Below are 19228 nucleotides of genomic sequence, written 5' to 3'. Positions count from 1 at the left end.
AGAGCCAGCCGGGCCCTCCAACTTGATGCTGATGCCCTCCACCCTCAAGAGATGCGCAGTACCCGAGATGTTAGAAAGAATAAGTTTGGTATCAAACCTAGAAACACTGCGCCACCGCCTGCGGGCAGGGGTGCTGGAGTGTCCAAAACTAAGCGCAGCGGGCGGTCTTAGAATAAAGGGGATGAGAGATGGGTGCAGCCTTTCTTTGCTGCTGTTATTATTATTGTTACTGTTGTAACTGTTGTCAAATCCCTCCCCCTCCCTCTTCCGCTCCTCCTCACAGCTCGTTTTGGAGCCGAACCCCGAGCCCATGTCCGGGCAGGAGGCCGATTCTGCAGGCCAAGCCTACAACCCTCCAGGCCTTCAAGATGTTCACTGATGGCGTGTGAGTGAGTAAAGAAAAAAGAGAAAACTTGTGAAATCCAACAAATTTACAATTCTATGTTGACAGGTTAAAAAAAAGTTGAACTTTCTTATTGATTTTGACAGTGTTCGTGACTCCCCCCCAAAAGCTTCGATTTAAAAACAATGGTGTCTTTCAGCACAGATTTGTGAATGTGCGCTGGTTTTCTTAACTTACCGGAAGGTTTTTCGGGAGTGTCCAGATACGCTAACCTAAGAGAAAAAAATGTTGGCCAAACTGCGAACAATTGAAAAAACCGGCACAGACATGAAGCCCGCATGACATCAAAACAAAACTGGCCTAGAAAAATCGTAACTAACTCAGTTACACCGGCGGGATCGCAGGAGGAAAGTTTGAAAAAAAATACGCCAGAAAAACGGCATGCACCAAAAAGACAGCGCAAATGACCGGGGAAAATTGAGCCCATTGTTCGGAGCCAGAGATGCCAGTAAATAGCACTAGGCTAGTTTCAAAATTAATGGGGTTAATAACAAATTCTAAAACATGACAAATCAGTTCCTACTAATAAAATGTTTGTAAAATTAGAACAGAATGTTGTTTATGTGCAAAATTCTGCAAATCAGCAAAGCAGCTCTACAGTCCATGTATTATAAACAGAAAAATTACTTACACATATACTGAAACAATTGTGAAATATTGTGTAGTTCCAATGGTTGCATACTTCAGTACACTGTGGAAAGTGAAAACAACTTTATTATATTCCTGACAAATATGCTTAATAATTTTTCTAAAAACAAATATCTCTTAAAATAAACCACATTTATAAAACATCTTTAATGTAATTTTTAAAAATGTTTTGATGTATAATATTTATTTTATTCCCTTCCTCAACATTGGGTTTACAATCCGCTGGGAACAGTATCTGCTATGAGGAAACCAATCATCATATTCCCAGGGCTCTGTAAATGGCACTGTTTGAGATAAGAGTCTCTGAAGGCCAGTCTCCAGCCAATAAAACAGGTGGTACAGGTATCAGGGAATCATGTTGGTAACTGCAGGTGTGAACCCATGCCAAACCCAACTATCAGCACTATTCCACCAAAACTATTACGGTTACAGCAATTAAACCAATTAATTTAGCCCATACATGAAACAAAGCTGGATGTAGATGGCAGGTCAGTCCAGGAAATCAAAATAAATGACTATTGTGTGTCACTTGACCAGAGCTGATAAGGAACAGGCAGAGAATCTTCACAGCAATTCAACTTGGAGAATACGGAGCAATAGCGCAGCAAGAATGACTTCATTATTGGAGTTATTAATATAGTACTCTAGACCCACCCCTCAGAATTCCCCTAACCTTCCTGGATGCCCCCAGGTTTCCTCCCTCAGGTGTTTTCAAACTCTTAGACCTCCCTCCCATATCCCTTCTTTTAATGCTCCCAGATCAGGAGATATTCCTGCCCCATGGGTCCAGGACTTCTCTCCAAGTAATTCCAGACAGTGGGGGGCCCCACTTAGACTTTGGGGCCCCTTTGCGCTGCTGCTAGATCCCGAGGTTGCCCTCAGTGCTGATAAATCAGTGTCCCTGATACCACTACTTGAGATAACATCTCCTTCTTGTAAATCCTGACTGTGAGCAACACTACAGGACAATTAAAATAAATACAACACTTACACAGTTAGCTACTAAGGGCCCAAGTTTCGGCCTCAGTTGCTCCTGATTTTTTGGAGCAACTGGTGTAGAACAGAGTATCTTAGAAATTCAAAAGGCAGAGGGGGAGGGATGGGGGAGAAGGGGGAGAAGGAGAAGGAGAAGGGGAAGGGGGGGGGGAGGAGGAGGAGAAGGGGAAGGGGGAGGAGAAGGGGAAGGGTGGGGGAGGAGGAGAAGGGGAAGGGGTGGGGAGGAGGAGAAGGGGAAGGGGTGGGGGAGGAGGAGAAGGGGAAGGGGTGGGGGATGAGGAGAAGGGGAAGGGGTGGGGATGAGGAGAAGGGGGGGGTGAGGAGGAGAAGGGGAAGGGGGGGAGGAGAAGGGGGAGGGAGGCTGAACGGGTCGGGCCCGGCCGGGCCCAAGACTTCGGGCAGGGCCCGTCCCCAGCACCAGATTTACAGGTAGGTGGCGTCGGGTCGGGGTCCGGGGTCGGGAGCGCGGGTCGGGGGGGGGGGGGGGAGGGAGGTTGGTTCAGTTCGGGTTGGGGGGGAGGGGGGAGGAGGTCAGGTCAGGTGTGGGGTGGGGGGGGGGCGCGGGTCGGGTCCGGTCTGGGGAAAACGGGAGTTGAGTCAGGTCAGGAGGAAGCAGGAGCTGGGCATGGGAGGCAGCCTTATGCACGCAGCCCCAGTGAGGCCATTCGGCCAGGGCTAGGGGCTGTGTGCTTCGGGCCCCTCCCACACAGTTTTGGGCGCCTGGCGCTACTGCACATGCGCGCCCACTGTAGCGTGCATGTGCAGAGGTCCCGGTACTGTTTTCAGCGCAGGGACCTAGCTCCGCCCCCTACAGCTCCTGCTGCGCCGCGCCCGACTCCAGAGGACCAGCAGGGAGCCGGAGAATCTAAGTATTTTTTAGGCGCACTTTGTGGCGCGAAAAACAGGCGTCCAGGTCGGGGCTGCGCCGTTCTAGGCGCGGTCCAAAACTTGGGCCCAATGAATTTAAAGTTTGGTTTGAATATACAATGGAACCTCCATTATAACCAGTGGATAATAGAAATTGGTAGTCAACTGATAGTTCCCAAATCTTACACATACTATACAGCACTACTTTAGCTGGGAATGAAGACAACTACAATACATTTAACATGAATTGAATTTGACCTTTCAGCTGTAACATTGACTTGTATCAGACAGGAGTAGGTTGGTATTAGCAGGCTGTTTTAAGAAGCAATGATATCTCAGGTAAGGTTTTGTCATGTGAAAACTCTGGGGGATTAATCAGGAAGGTGGATAATAGCGGTTTCACTGTATAACTTTATAGAAAAATATGTAAGGACAGTTTAAACATTAGCATGTTTAATTTTGTTTTGTAGAATATACAGCATTACAAGTTTCTGATGTATTAAGTGACCACTATTTCTTATTTACTGACTCTGTCATGATTTTCAATCTATAGTAAATGATGTGGAATGCCTGGTTTTATGAATGCACTTAAGTACTACACAATGGAAGAGCAGGCATTTTCCCCTCTTCCACCCAATACAATACAATACAATCCACAAGTCACACTTTAAATAACAGTGAATAATTTGAGGAGACAATAAAATAAAGAATGATAAAAATGACAACCATAACCACCAAACATCAGATCAATCTGTCAAGTTCGGGAGCTTGCTAAATATGTTGTTAGATTACACATCACGAGATGGAGGCTTCAATAACAAACTCCCATCTTTAAAGAATTGACAAAAACTAGACTTTCTTAGAGAGGATCACTGTGTTAATTTGCTAATCTTTCTCACCCTCCACATTTCCCACTTATTAAAATCTGTGGGAGGTTGATATTGTAACAACAGTGTTGCATTGCACTTTGAATCATCAAACACCCTAAATTAACTGTCTCACAATCTCAGCTCTACATGCCCCAAAGTAGAGGCACATGCTGAGGAGGCACTGGGGTGCCCGCTGTTTGTTTTACCCACATCCAGTCTAAGTAAGTGAAGTTAAGTGCTGCAACTATTCCTGCAGGCCATAGAATAACATTCTCTCATTCATGTTTCATCCAATTCTGATTAGTTCCAAGTAATTGAAAGAAATTTAAAAAATATATAAATCCAGAGAGTTCTTCCAAAGTGACTTTAATCATCAATTTGCTTCAACCTCTCATTTCTCAGCTATTCTGGTTGGTTATTAAATATTTGCAGTTTTCATGTGGAAGATGGTCACATTGATTGATAAAGTTTCATATAATCACAAATGACAACAGACTTAGCAATAGAATAGTACAAGTATAAATAACACCAAGGCTCTGCAGAATAAAATTATGCCTTTAAAACAATAAAATGATAAAGAAAATTTGAGAAGTAACTTTTTAAAAAGAACATCCTGAAGTATAAAGTTATGATGGAATCAACATGGTGGTACACAGAACACAAATAATTTGGTAAGGGCATAGACCCACTGAAACACGCTAGCTTTGAATTTTTGGACACAGGAGTTTGGGGAGAAAATGCAATAGAGGGTTGCACTCTTCCTTTAAATTGGAGAGGTTATCACTACAGTTAAATTGTATGACTCAACTGAAATGAAGCCATCTTGTTTGTTCTTTCCGGTCCCAATGTACTTTTGGTACCAATTTCAACGACCTCCCTGGCTATTTGCTCAGCCAAACTCAGTGGTACACAACCTCAGAATTCCATTTGACCCGGAACCAAGATTTGTTCCCCTCATTCCAAAGAGTGCCTTTCTCCACCTCCAGAATATGGTCCATGTATGACCTCACCACATCCTCTCCAATGCCACAACACTCATGCATGCCTTTATCGTTTCATTAATCTCCTCACCCGTCTCTAGCCTTCATAAGCTCCAGCAAATCCAGGCGTCTGTCGCCTGCGTTCTCTCCTGCAACACATCCATCCTTGCCCTGCTCCAATGGCTCTGTGACCCAGTGAATCAAGATTGAAATCTTCATTCTTGATTTAAATTCTTCCACAGACTCACCCCACCCTATTTGGGCAATATTCTCCAGCCAAACATTCCAGCTTCATTCTTCTGACGTGGGATTACAGCTTGACCTCCACCTCATCATCAATTCATCATTTCAGCTAATGGAGCCCGGTCCTGTGAAATACTCTTCCAAAACTACCTTACCTTGCTGCCTCGCTTCCCACCTACAGAAGTCTCCTTAAAACATATCTCTTTAATTGTACCTTTGGTTTCTTCCCACCCCTCAAAATCCCTTATTCTGTATCCACCTCTCCCCCATTAAAAGAGCTGAGGAGATGATCCTTGCACTTTATAAATACAATTTGTCATATCTTTTAAAGAATTAACAGCATATATTAGTGTTTACGTGTGTGTTTTAGATCTAATTTATGCAATATTATTTCACACTTACCAACACAAATAATAAACTTAAGTTTAAAAAAAACAGGATTCTGTCCTGCGATATACTTTTATTGGTCTCTCAACATGTGTTTGCAAGATTCCTTCAGGAAATGTGGTTAAAAGTGGAATCTAACGAGCTAATCTTTTTTATCATTAAAATGCAGAGGTCACAAAGTGAACTGCGTGACACATCACCAACTGCAATTGCAGTTGCCTCAAAGAAACAGAAGTTCTCTTGGCAGCTTTCAATCAACATTCCAAGTATGCACATCACTCAGCTAAAAACAGGTTCAGTGTTCCGTTCCCAACCTCATTCTCTGACCATTTGCTGTACTGTCAGCCTGACACAAATTTACAATACTGAAATAATGCCACTATTCTAACTCCTACCTGATCTAACAAGATAGAAATGCTCAATGTTATACAGATAATAAAAAACAAATGAGCAGAGATTAACTGAAAATTAAACCTACGAGCTTATAATGAGGGCTTAATTTTTCCATTAACTATTGTTCATAGTCACTCTGCGCTTCAGTGAAATTATTGCAATGGTTCCAGCAGAAACTCAGCAAAAAAAATCCTACTGCTGAACCAAATGCATGAGCATTATGGAGTAACATAAAAACGACCTTACATTTATCTGTATGGCAATGCAGGGTGATGCTCATCTCCTCTATGCTGTAGATATAAAAATAAAAACTGTCAAAGTTATAAATCACAATATAATTGAAAGGTGGAATAAGTGCGAGGGCTGAATGGCACTGTTCCTATATTTCTATATGCACACTTTTCACCAGGAGTCAGTAAACAGTGATGAAAAGTGAGAACCCTGTCAGATTTTTTTCCCCCCTCTTTGCCGCATCAGATCACCATAGACTGGGAATCAAATTGAAGTCTTTGTTTGTATGACATAGAGCTGCACCTACCAGGCTTTTACCTGCTACACTAACCTGGGTGTCCAATACACACTTTTTAAAAGACATAAAGATATGCTAGACAGACACGGGACAAGGATGTTTCGAGGTTGGAATAAAAACCCTCTTTGATCTCATCCGTTGCATCGAGTATTGGGGCGTACGCATAGAAGACACCTCAAGGCGCTGGAGATATATCGCCAATGATGTCTCCGCAAGATCCTACAAATCCCCTGGGAGGACAGGCTCACCAACATCAGTGTCCTCGTCCAGGCTAACATCCCCAGCATTGAAGCATTGACCACACTCGATCAGCTTCGCTGGGCAGGCCACATAGTTTGCATGCCAGACAGGAGACTCCCAAAGCAAGTGCTCTATGCGGAGCTCCTTCACAGCAAACGAGCCAAAGCTGGGCAGCGGAAACAATACAAGGACACCCTCAAAGCCTCCCTGAAAAAATGCGACATCACCATTGACACCTGGGAGTCCCTGGCCGATGACCGCCCTAAGTGGAGAAAGTGCAGCTGAGTGGGCGTTGAGCACTTCGAGTCTCAACGCCGAGAGCATACAGAAAGCAAGCTCGGGCAGTGGAAAGAGCGTGCGACAAACCATTCCCACCCACCCCTTCCCTCAATGACTATCTGTCCCACCTGTGACAGGGACAGTGGTTCTCGTATTGGACTGTTCATCCACCAAAGAACTCACTTCAGGAGTGGAAGCAAGTCTTCTTCGATTCCGAGGGACTGCCTATGTTGATGATGGGTATTTAAAATCAATAAACTATTTGGATTCAAAGTTCAGCTCAATCTCAGGCTCAGATAGTAGCTGGGGTTAATCTGCCCCAGGTTCGCAATAATTTCATGCTGCTCCAAAACTGCTACGGTGGTGGAAAAGCGCTTTTAGAAACTCTACACTAGCAACAAAAACCAACATTTTTAGACACAAGTCCAAAATACAGGAAACAAAAATGTAAGGAGCAGTTTGTTCTTCTGAAGGTCAAATCTAATGCATTAATGTTTTGACTATAATGAGAAACACTGGGCTCAATTTTCCCCAATGCCATTTTTTGGCATATTGCAAGAGTTACGCCCGTTTTTATGGCCCTGACTACTCCAAAGAAAACTAGCAAGTTTCCCCGTTCTATTTTTTTTAAATTGGTGCCGCACAACCGGTCCTTTAGCTTTGAGGGGGTGGAGCCGAATGTCTGCACTGAAAAAAACGATGCCCCTCCCCCCCCCCCCAAAATCGCACTTCTGCGCATGCACGAAAAAATAAGGATGTTTTTGACGTGACTGCTATGCATTAGATTTGACCAGAAGAACAAACTGCTCCTTACATTTTTGTTTCCTGTATTTTGGACTTGTGCCAGGGATTCCCAGGTGCCGGTGGGGATGTTACACTTTATCAAGAAGGCTTTGAGGGTGTTCTTGAATAGTTTCCTCTGCCCACCTGAGGCTCGCTTGCTGTGTAGGAGTTCAGAGTAGAGCACTTGCTTAGGGAGTCTCATGTTGGGTATGCGGATGATGTGGCCCGCCCTTGAAAGCCCACGGCTCGGCCTTGGACAATGTGGACCATTTTCCATACCTGGGGAGCCTGCTGTCAGCGGGGGCAGACATCGATGACGAGATCCAACACCACCTCCAGTGAGCCAGCGCCGCCTTCGGTCGCCTGAGGAAGAGTGTGTTTGAAGACCAGGACCTCAAATCTGGCATCAAACTTATGGTCTGCAGGGCCATCCTCCTATATGGATACCCGTCCTCCTATATGGCTCAGAGACGAACTATATACAGCAGACACCTCAAAGCACTGGACAAGTACCACCAGTGCTGCCTCTGCAAGGTCCTGCAAATCCACTGGATAGGATAGATGCACCAACGTCAGTGTTCTCAATCAGGCCAACATCCCCAGCATCGAAGCACTGACCACACTTGAAAGAATAAGCTTGGTACCAACCAGAGAAACGCTGCGCCATCGCCTGCGGGCAAAGATGAAGTCACCATGATCAAGCGCAGCGGGCGGTCTTAGAATAAGGTGGAGGAGAGATGGGTACAGCCTTTCTTTGCTGCTAATGTTGTCGTCATTATTATTGTTGTTACTGTGCTTAAATTGAAAGGTTTTTTGTAAGTTATGTAAATTTATAAGTTTAAAAAGTTTGGAAGTGATCTTAAAGTTTGTAAGTGATCTTAACTAAAAATTTTAAAGTTTGATACAAGGATATTTTTATTAAAGTTAAGCTAAATTCAAACTGTTATGTATGCAACCCTATGTAACCAGTATTCTACCGCTACTAGGGGGCGTATCTGTTAGAGTTCCAAGGGATCCCAGCATCCCTTGGGAGCACTGTATATAAGCAGGCCTCCCATGCTGTACCAGTTAGAATAAAGGGCCCAAGTTTCGGCCTCAGTTGCTCCTGATTTTTTAGAGCATCTGGTGTAGAATGGAGTATCTTAGAAATTCAAATTCTCGGCATTTAGTTTGCTCCAGTACTAGTCAGGTAAAACAGTTTCACTTTGGAACAGAATTTTTTTTTCCAAAAAGGGGCCTGTCCGGCCACTTACGCCTGTTTTCAAAGTTTCGGCAGTGAAAACTTACTCCAAACTAACTTAGAATGGAGTAAGTGAAGATTTTTGTACGCTCGAAAAAACCTTGTCTACACTTTAGAAAATCAGGCGTAGGTTACAAATTAGGCGTGGGGGGCGGGGGGAGGGGGGGGGAAAGTCATTAAATTCTACAATCAATCCTTAGTTATACTTATACAAATATTATACAAATAAATCCAACCTGAATAAAAATTTATAAGCAAAGAAAAGATTAAATAAACCATGTTCCTACCTGTGTGAAAGTGCTTCAGGCAGGCCTTTCATGTTGGAGACAGGCAGGGGTGTGGTGTCAGTGTCTCGACGGCAGCCCCAACAGCGGCAGCAAGCAGCCTTCGAGCTGAGCTGCTGTGCTGCAGGCAGGCCTTCATTCTGTTAGTGGCTGGCCGGCAGCCGAAGGATCAACACCAGACGCACGCAGCTTTTCAAGGGGGTTGAGGCCATTCGGCCATGGGATAGGAGCGGCATCAGTGGCTGGCCGGCAGCCGAAGGATCAACACCAGACGCACGCAGCTTTCCAAGGGGGTTGAGGCCATTCGGCCATGGGATAGGAGCGGCATCAGTGGCTGGCCGGCAGCCGAAGGATCAACACCAGACGCACGCAGCTTTCCAAGGGGGTTGAGGCCATTCGGCCACGCTTAAGGGGCGGAGTCAGTGGCTCGACGGCAGCAGAGTCCTTTTAAAAATGGCCGAGTGCCAATGTTTGTTTGACACTGCGCGTGCGCGCACGCTCCAACACGCACGCGCAGGGTTGCCGGCACCACGTTGGCTCATTTAAATTGGACCCGCCCCCCCACTACTTACAGAATCGGCGCGAGTGTTTGGCTCCACCCTCCACTGTAAAGAGCGCGACGCGCCAAGCTGAGATCAAGCTCCGAGGAGCCGGAGAATATCGAAGTTTTTTTCTGGCGCACTTTTAGGCGCGAAGAACAGGCGTCCAGCTCGGAGGCGCGCCATTTTCGGCGCGGGCCGAAACTTGGGGCCAAAGAGACTAAGGTCACACTTACTCACGTCTGCAGTACTCAATCACATTACTTTATTATGGGCGTAACAACTGGTGACGAGATAACGAACCATCACGTGAAAATGCAGAGAACTGTTGGTATTCTGGAGAAATTCTCAGAAGGGGATGAATGGGGAGGCCTTCGTGGAACGACTTGACCAATTCTTCGTGGCCAACGAGCTGGAAGGGAATGAAAACGCTGCCAAATGAAGGGCGATCCTCCTCACAGTCGGCGGGGCAACAACCTATGGCCTCATGAAGAATTTTCTCACTCCAGTGAAACCAACAACCAAATCGTATGAAGAACTGTGTACGCTGGTCTGGGAGCACCTAAATCCGAAGGACAGCGTTCTGATGGCAAGATATCGATTTTATACATGTCAATGGTCTGAAGGCCAGGAAGTGGCGTGCTACGTCGCCGTACTAAGGAGCCTTGCAGGACATTGCGAATTTGATGGATTCCTGGTGCAAATGCTAAGAGACTTTTTTGTGCTTGGCGTTGACCATGAGATTATCCTTCGCAAACTATTGACTGTTGAAACACCGAACCTGAGCAAAGCCATAACAATAGCCTGGCCATTTATGGCCACCAGTGAGAACAGCAAATAAATTTTGCAGCATAAAGATATTTCGGCAAATATTGTATACAAAGTAACGTTGTTTTCAGGCAGGAATGCAAATGGCAAAGTGTACATGCCTGTAGCTGCACGACCTCAGTTGACTCAGAGTCTGCCATCAAGTGTGAATGCGAGGCAGTTAACACCTTGTTGGCGCTGCGGAGGTGATCATTGAGCCCATCAATGCCGCTGCAAACACTATGCGTGCAAAGGCTGTGGAACAATAGGACACCTCCAGTGAAGGTGCAGACGAGCTGCAAACCCTGCAGACCACGACGTTGCAGAGGAAGATCGATCCATGGTGGATCAAACTGAACCAGGAGGCAGAAGTGTACGGGGTACACACCTTCACCACGAAATATCCACCGATCATGTTAAAAGTCGAACTGAACAGAATTCCAGAATTCATGGAACTGGACACGGGTGCGAGTCACTATCATGAGCAAAAATGCCTTCGACAGGCTGTGGTGCAACAAGGCACACAGGCCCAAGCTGAGCCCTATTCACACCAAGCTGAGAACTTACACCAAAGAGCTGATCCCTGTTGTTGGCAGCGCAGCAGGAAAAGTCTCCTATGACGGAGCAATGCAAGAACTACCACTATGGATAGTACCAGGAGATGGCCCCACACTGTTCGGCAGAAGTTGGCTGGAAAAAATCCGCTGGTACTGGGACGACATCAGAGCACTTTCATCTGTCGACGATGCCTCATGTGCCCAGATTCTGAGCAAGTTTGTGTCATTGTTTGGGCCAGACATCACTAGGCTGATTCCGGAGATGAGGGGGTTACCTTATGATGATAGATTGAGTAGACTGGGTCTTTACTCGTTGGAGTTTAGAAGGATGAGGGGTGATCTTGTAGAAACATTTAAAATAATGAAAGGGATAGACAAGATAGTGGCAGAGAGGTTGTTTCCACTGGTCGGGGAGACTAGAACTAGGAGCCAATTTAAAACCGAGTTGAGAAGGATTTTCTTCTCCCAGAGGGTTGTGAATCTGTGGAATTCTCTGCCAAGAAAGCAGTTGAGGCTAGCTCATTGAATGTATTCAAATCACAGAATGATAGATTTTTAACCAATAAGGGAATTAAGGGTTATGGAGAGCGGGCGGGTAAGTGGAGCTGAGTCCACGGCCAGATCAGCCATGATCTTGTTGAATGGCGGAGCAGGCTCGAGGAACTAGATGGCCTACTCCTGTTCCTAATTTTTATGTTCTTATAAGTTTCTCGGGGGCAAGGTGCAGATCCACTTGATTCCCGGTACATGATCCATCCACCACAAGGCACGTGCGGTGCCGTACATGACGCGAGAGAAAGTGGAGATCGAGCTGGACAGGCTGCAACGAGAGGGCATCATCGCGTCGGTTGAGTTCACCGAGTGTGCCAGTCCGATTGTTCCGGTTCTCAAGGGCGATGCCACGGTCAGAATTTGTGGGGACTTATAAAGTAACGATTAACCGTTTTCCGTTACAGGACCAGTACCCGCTACCCAAGGCAGACGACCTATTTGCGACCCTGGCTGGAGGAAAGACATTCACCAAGTTGGACCTGACCTCGGGCTGCATGACGCAGGAACTGGCAGAATCTTCGAATGGCCTCACCTGAATCAACACGCACAAAGGTCTGTTCATCTACAATAGATGCTCGTTTGGGATTTGATCGGCCGTGGCTATTTTTCAAAGGAACAGAGAGCCTGCTAAAGTCGGTTCTGCGCACCATGGTTTTCCAGGACGACATATTGATCACAGGTCGGGACACCATCAAACACTTGAAAAACCTGGAAGAGGTTCGAAGTCTGCTAGATCGTGTGGCACTCAGGTTAAAACACTCGAAGTATGTTTTCCTGGCGCCAGAGGTCGAGTTCTTAGGGAGAAGAATCGCGGCAGCTGGCATCAGACCCACCGACGCCAAGGCGGAGGGCATCAAGAATGCACTGAGACCACAGAATGTGATGGAGCTGCGGTCGCTCCTAGGACTTCTCAATTATTTTGGTAATTTCCTACCCGGGTTAAGCACCTTGCTAGAACCTCTACATGTGTTGCTACGCAAGGGAGATGACTGGGTATGAGGGAAATCACAAGAGGCTGCTTTTGAGAAAGCCAGAAATCTGTTATGTTCCAACAAGCTGCTTGTTCTGTATGACCCATGTAAACGTTTAGTGCTAGCTTGCGATGCGTCTTGTACGGGGTCGGGCGTGTGTTACAGCAAGCTAATGAATCGGGAGCATAGCATCCGGTCGCTTGTGCGTCCAGGAGTTTGTCCAAGGCCAAAAGAGCCTACAGTAAGATTGAAAAAGAAGCTCTGGAATGTGTTTACGGGGTAAAAAAAAAAAATGCACCAGTATCTGTTTGTGCTCAAGTTAGAGTTAGAAACTGACCGTAAGCTGCTCATATCGCTATTCTCAGAGAGCAAAGGTTTTAATACCAATGCCTCTGCTTGCAGCCAAAGATGGGCACTCATGCTGTCGGCATATAACTATGTAATTCGCCACAGACCAGGCACAGAGAACTGCGCTGATGCTCAGTCGGCTACCATTGCCCACCACCGGGGTGGAAATGGCACAGCCTACAGTCTTGCTCTTGGTGATGATGCATTTGAAAATTAAAAGTCACCCATTACGCCCGCCACATCAGGACCTGGACCAGCCAGGATCCTTTACTTTCCCTGGTAAAAAACTGTTTCCTCCATGGGAGCTGGTCCAGCATCCCAGCAGAGATGCAAGAAGAGATCAAGCCATTCCAGTGGCGCAAAGACGAAAGTTGGAATGTCTTTTGTGGGGTAATTGCATGGTTTTGTCTAAGGCAGGGAAACATTCATACGCAACCTACACAGTACCCACCCAGGCATAGTAATGATGAAAGCTATAGCTAGATTCCATGTGTGGTGGCCCAGCATCGACTCCGATTTGGAGTCTTGCGTGTGCCAATGCAACACTTGTGCTCAACTAAGCAAAGCACCCAGGGAGGCACCGCTAAGTTTGTGGTCATGGCCCTCCAAACCGTGGTCTAGGATCCACGTTGACTTTGCTGGCCCATTTCCATGCAAAATGTTTTTGGTTGTTGTGGATGCTTATTCAAACTGGATGGAGTGTGTAATAATGTCTGTAAGCACATCCACTGCCACCAACGAAAGCCTATGAGCCACGTTTGCCACGCATAGCCTGCCTGATGTCCTCGTCAGTGATAATGGGCTGTGCTTCACCAGCACTGAATTCAAGGAATTCATGACTCGCAATGGGATCAAGCACGTCACATCTGCCCCATTCAATGGCCAGGCAGAACGGGCAGTCCAAATCATCAAAGCTTGAAGCGCAGGTCGGAAGGCTCCCTGCAGACGCGCCTGTCCAGAGTCCTGCTCAGCTACCGCACCAGACCCCACTCGCTCACCGGGGTTTCCTCAGCCAAGCTGCTCATGAAAAGGGCACTCAAAGCAAGGCTCTCTCTCATCCACACTGATCACGTCGTGGGCAGGCGGCATCAACAAAACATGTACCATGACAATTTGTCACGCGATATTGATGTCAATGACCCTATATTTGTACTCAACTATGGACATGGTCCCAAATGGCTTGCTGGCACTGTCATAGCCAAAGAAGGGAGTAGGGTGTTTCATGTCAAACTCGCAAATTGACAAACTTGCAGAAAGCATTTGGACCAAACCAAACTGTGATTCACAGACTGCCACGAGCAACCTGAAGAGAACACCACCAACTTCGACCCTCCGACACACACACACACACACGGCAACCAACATCACGGTTGACCACAAAGCTGAACTCATCATCCCCAGCAGCCCAGCAAGGCCAGCTATGCAGCAGCCCAGCGAAGAACCAACCAACTCACCGACACCTGCATTTTTACAGAGACCATCGACTAGGGAGCGAAAGGCCCCAGATCGTCTCACCCTGTAAATAAGTGTACTATTGACTTTGAGAGGAAGTGATGTTATGTATGTAACCCTATGTAACGAGTATTCTACCGCCACCAGAGGGCGTTTCTGTTGGAGTTCCGAGGGATCCCAGCATCCCTTGGGAGCACTGTATATAAGCAGGCCTCCCATACTGTACTAACACTCTGGAGTTAGAATAAAGAGACTAAGGTCACACTTACTCACGTCTGCAGTACTCAAATCACATTACTTTATTATGGACGTAACACAAACCAGTGTTAAACTTTTGAATAAAATAAATTTTAAATTATAACTGAATCATTTCCATTATTAACACAACTATTTGAAGTAAGGAAGAATAATTTCCATTATTTGTTCCATTAACACAATATAACATTACGGAACAGGTCCAAACAGTAAACATGGTCCATTTGGAATAGTTGCCGCTGAGCCTTCAGGCTGCAAAGCGTTCACGGATGAACTGCTGGCGCAAGGCTTGAGCAATCATTAAAGGAGCATGACGGCACGCCCTCTGTCATCGTGCTCAGGGTTCAGGTAATTGCATGGCTTCCTCATCCTTCTCCTCTTTGTCATCTGCATCTTCTTCCTCATCAGCCATGCTCACCTCAGGTGGGTCTTCTACTACCAGCTGCTGCTGCCTCATGATGGCTAAGTTATGCAGCATGCAGCACACAACAGTGAACTGACTGACAATCTCAGGGGAGTATTGCAAGTAGCCTCCGGAATTGTCCAGGCATCGGAAACGCTGTTTCAAGATGCCAATGGCCCTCTATATTAGGCTGCACGTTGCAATGTGCGACATGTTGTATTCCCGGTCAGCTTCCATCCGGGTTACACGTAGGGACATTATGAGCCAGGTGGCGAGGCCTTCTGGCTGTTGCTGAAACATGGCAGATACAGCGCTCTCGCGTAGGATTATGGGTGTTCCCTGGGTATCTCGCATCAACTAACATGATGCGGTGCATCATACGAGCTGTACGTCTCGGAATCCTCCAAAAGGTGCTCACAAGGCGATGTGGGTACAAACAATGCAGCTCTGTACCTTTGGGAAGCCAGCAATCCTGGAGAAGCCCACAGCCCTTTCACACATGGCCTGGGCGGTCATGGGGAACTTTATGTAGTCATTCCTCCGGGCATATAGTACAGCAGTCACCTGCTGAATGCAGATATGTGTTACATGTTGAGAAATGGCACACACATCCACAGTTGTGGCCTAGAATGATCCAGATGCATAAAATGAAAGTGCAGCTGTAACCTTCACTTCAACTGACAAAGCAATCCTCCTGACGCTTCTAAGTTGCTGGTCTTACTAACTCTCAGATCTCGGTTACCACTTCTTTGTGGAAACGCAGTCTTCTCACACAGTCTGCATCACTCAGGTGCAGGTATGAACACCTGTCTCGATATACCCGAAGTAGGTAAGACCATTATCCTACGTGCTCTGAGGTTCCTCATGCGATGACGTTGAATCAATCATCGCCTCCACAGCACCGTCATGCAGAAGGCTTCCACGAGATATGGCACTGTCAGTATTGCCCCCATGATTATAAATTGTACCTTTGCAATAAGCTCAAAACAGCAGGTCAAGGAGTTAAAGCTTTTTTGTTCTCACTCTCCCAAAGGTTGATGCCCTAGTACGAACCACACCCAGGTCTGCGCATGCGCAATAGGCTTGCTTAGAACGGGAAGCTAGGCATTCCAATGAGGACATTTGTGGCAACAAAGTCCAATGCAAATCTTTAATTTTAGATTTCTTTCAAAGTATCACTCCACCACCGACCAAATGTCTCCTCATCAGGCTCGAGGGTTGGCCGGCAGAATCGCTCCCTCGCCCGGCAAACAGCCCTCCCTCAGGCTTCTTTTGATGCTGCTGCATGGTGTAAGGGTTCTCATCCATTTAGTTTGGCTTCCATAGCCACTCCACCCCCGCCCCACGTGGGCTTCTTTTGATGCTGCTGTATAGTGTCAGGGTTCTCCTCCCTTCAGTTCCGCTTCCATACCCCCCTCCCCAGGTTTCTTTTGAAGCAGAGCCCCGAGCCTGTGTCCGGGCGAGGGACCGATTCTGCCAGCCAACGTTCCGACCCTTGAACCCGGTTTGGAGTCTTTCAGTGGTGGCGTGACACTTTGAAAAAAGTCCAAAATTAAAGATTTGCATTAGACTTCCATTTTCTGCATTTTAAGTTTGAAAAAGTGAGGCTTCATGATGCATATTTAATGTGCTCTTGACTCTCTCCAAAACTTCGCATAAAATCAATGGCGTCTTTCTGCGCTGATTTTTAATGTGTGCTGCTTTTTCTTAAATGCCCAGAAGGTTTTTATGGAGTGGTCACAAATGCCATCCTAGGAAAAATATAAGTTGGTCAAACTTGCATAAATGTGAAAAAGTGGCGCAGACATCAGGTTACACCCCCATGACAAAAAAAAAATAACCTAAAAAATTTGTAACTAATTGAGTTACGCTGGCACACAATTTTTGGAGAAACTTGGATATTTTCATTTAGGCCAAAAAAAGCAGCGCAGATAACTGGGGAAAACTGAGCCCACTATTTTCTCCCCTTAGGAATATGACCAGATTCAACGTAAAGTGTTTGGATTTTTATAATTGCTTTATTTTCATCAGCTACTCAGAGGCTTTTTGATGCAATCATAATTTTTGCATGCATATTTAATTATTAAACACTCCTTCCTTCCATGGCCAGAGCAAATCATCAGGGCAGGCTCCTCTTCAACCTGATGGACCCAGTGAAGCAGAAAGGTGATTCATAATTTCCCTTTCTACACCTGATGACTTGGGGGCAGTGTTGTGTGGCGGGGTCAGGTTGGTGGAGGACCTTTGTCTTCTGGATGTTCAGTGTAAGGCCTATGCTTTCATACACCTCAGTGAAGATGTTGACTTTGACTTGGAGTTCAGTCTCTGAATGTCATCAGTGTACTGTAGCTTGACGAGAGGATGGGATGGTCTTGGATCTGGCCTGGAGACGACAAAGGTTGAACAGATTCCCACTGGTTCTATAGTTTAGTTCCACTCCAGCGGGGAGCTTGTTGAGTGCGAGGTGGAGCATTGCAGCAAGGAAGATCAAGAAGAGGGTTGGCGCCATAACATAGCCCTGCTTGACCCCGGTCCGGACATGGATTGGGTCCGTGGTGGATCAGTTGGTCAGGATCACAGCTTGCATGTCGTCATGGAGCAGGCGGAGGATGGCGACAAACTTTTGGGGGCAGCTGAAACGAAGGAGGGCACTCCACCAGTGTCTGCGCAAGATCCTGCAAATCCGCTGGGAGGACAGACGCACCAACATTAGTCTCCTCGATCAGGCCAACATCCCCAGCATCGAAGCACTGACCACATTCTAAATCAGCTCCGTTGGGTGGGCCGCATTGTTCACATGCCAGACACGAGACTCACAAAGCAAGCGCTCTACTCAGAACTCCTACACGGCAAATGAGCCCAAGGTGGGCAGAGGAAACGTTTCAAGGACGCCCTCAAAGCCTCCTTGATAAAATGCAAATCCCCACCGATATCTGGGAGTCCCTGGCCAAAGACCGCCCTAAGTGGAGGAAGAGCATCCAGGAGGGCGCCGAGCACCTTGAGTCTCGTCGCCAAGAGCATGCAGAAAGCAAGTAAAGACAGCGGAAGCAGCGTGCGGCAAACCAGACTCCCCACCTACCCTTTCTGTGACAGAGACTGTAATTCCCGTATTGGACTGTTCAGTCATCTAAGAACTCACTTTTAGAGTGGAAGCAAGTCTTCCTCGATTTCAAGGGACTGCCTATGATAATTCTGCACCTGTATCTGACTAACTGTCATGTTGGTCATCTCTTCCAATTTCAAACTATCTTTTACCAATCCACAAGCTCAAGCTCCATAAGCAAATTTCATCAGCCACTCTCTACTGCAGGCACCTTGCATCTTCACCATCGCTTTGAGACTCAGTGCTCCATATACATACTTCTTACTGGCCCAGATTTTGCGGTCAGCGGTGAACGAACAGTGCTTGCCGTTCATTATACTTATAGCTGTCCACAGACTTTGTGAACTTTCGAGCGGCAACTTAGTCATTGGGAATCCAACAGTGCGGCGCCCTCTACAGGAGATGAGGGACCTGTGTAAGCAGGTTAAGCAACAATGTATCTCCTCCACCGATCAGACTGAAGAATCCTTACCTGAGCCGTGCAGAGTCTAAACCAGGATTGCAAGTTAGAATATTTAAACCAATGTAAAATCATGGACAGAAAGCAAAATAAGAGAAAAAGGAGAGATAAGACAGAATCATTTATTTTCATTTTTAATTTTGTTTAATCCCCAACAATAATTAAAATCTGAAGGAATGAGACTTCATACTTGTAAAAACAAATTTTCAGTGCCAGAGAGGTTGTTTGGTATTAATTAAGACTTATCATGGCAACTTGAATGACAAGCCCTAACTTTGTCTGGCTTTTTAGTGGGGAAATACCACATCTTCATGTGATTCAATGCTGAATCTTTCGACAAGGTACCAGTGTGGCGAAGCTTGCGGAGGAGCAGAGAAAAAAAAAATTGCACAGCAATTTCAGGATTTCGACACTTAACTGTGCATGTGTCGACTCCAGAAGCTGCTGTCCAATTTACTCCTTATTAACAGTGACAGCTGATAGGCACATGGTTATTCTTACTGCAAAACCCAGGCCAAAGTTTATTTCCACAATGTTGAGTACACGCAGCAGTTAACAGTGTATTAATATAAAATATTCTTCACTCAAAGCTATTCAACACAAACCTCTTTTTAGCTTTTAATTACCAAAATTGAGCAAA

General features: G+C 46.2%; 1 long non-coding RNA gene across 1 annotated transcript in view; it reads right to left on the bottom strand.

Annotated features, from left to right (window-relative positions):
- Positions 1-1071: 1071 nt before the first annotated feature.
- LOC139275797 (uncharacterized) overlaps positions 1072-19228 on the bottom strand; it is a 33596-nt gene continuing 15439 nt past the window's right edge. Inside the window, exon 3 of the long non-coding RNA XR_011595757.1 lies at positions 1072-1094. This is a non-coding gene — a long non-coding RNA (uncharacterized lncRNA). The remainder of the gene's footprint in view (positions 1095-19228) is intronic.

This window comes from Pristiophorus japonicus, chromosome 11 (assembly GCF_044704955.1).
Source record: "Pristiophorus japonicus isolate sPriJap1 chromosome 11, sPriJap1.hap1, whole genome shotgun sequence".
Lineage (NCBI taxonomy): Eukaryota > Metazoa > Chordata > Chondrichthyes > Pristiophoridae > Pristiophorus > Pristiophorus japonicus.
The sequence above is the reverse complement of the archived record's forward strand: the minus strand, read 5'-3'. Positions and strand labels throughout refer to the sequence as shown.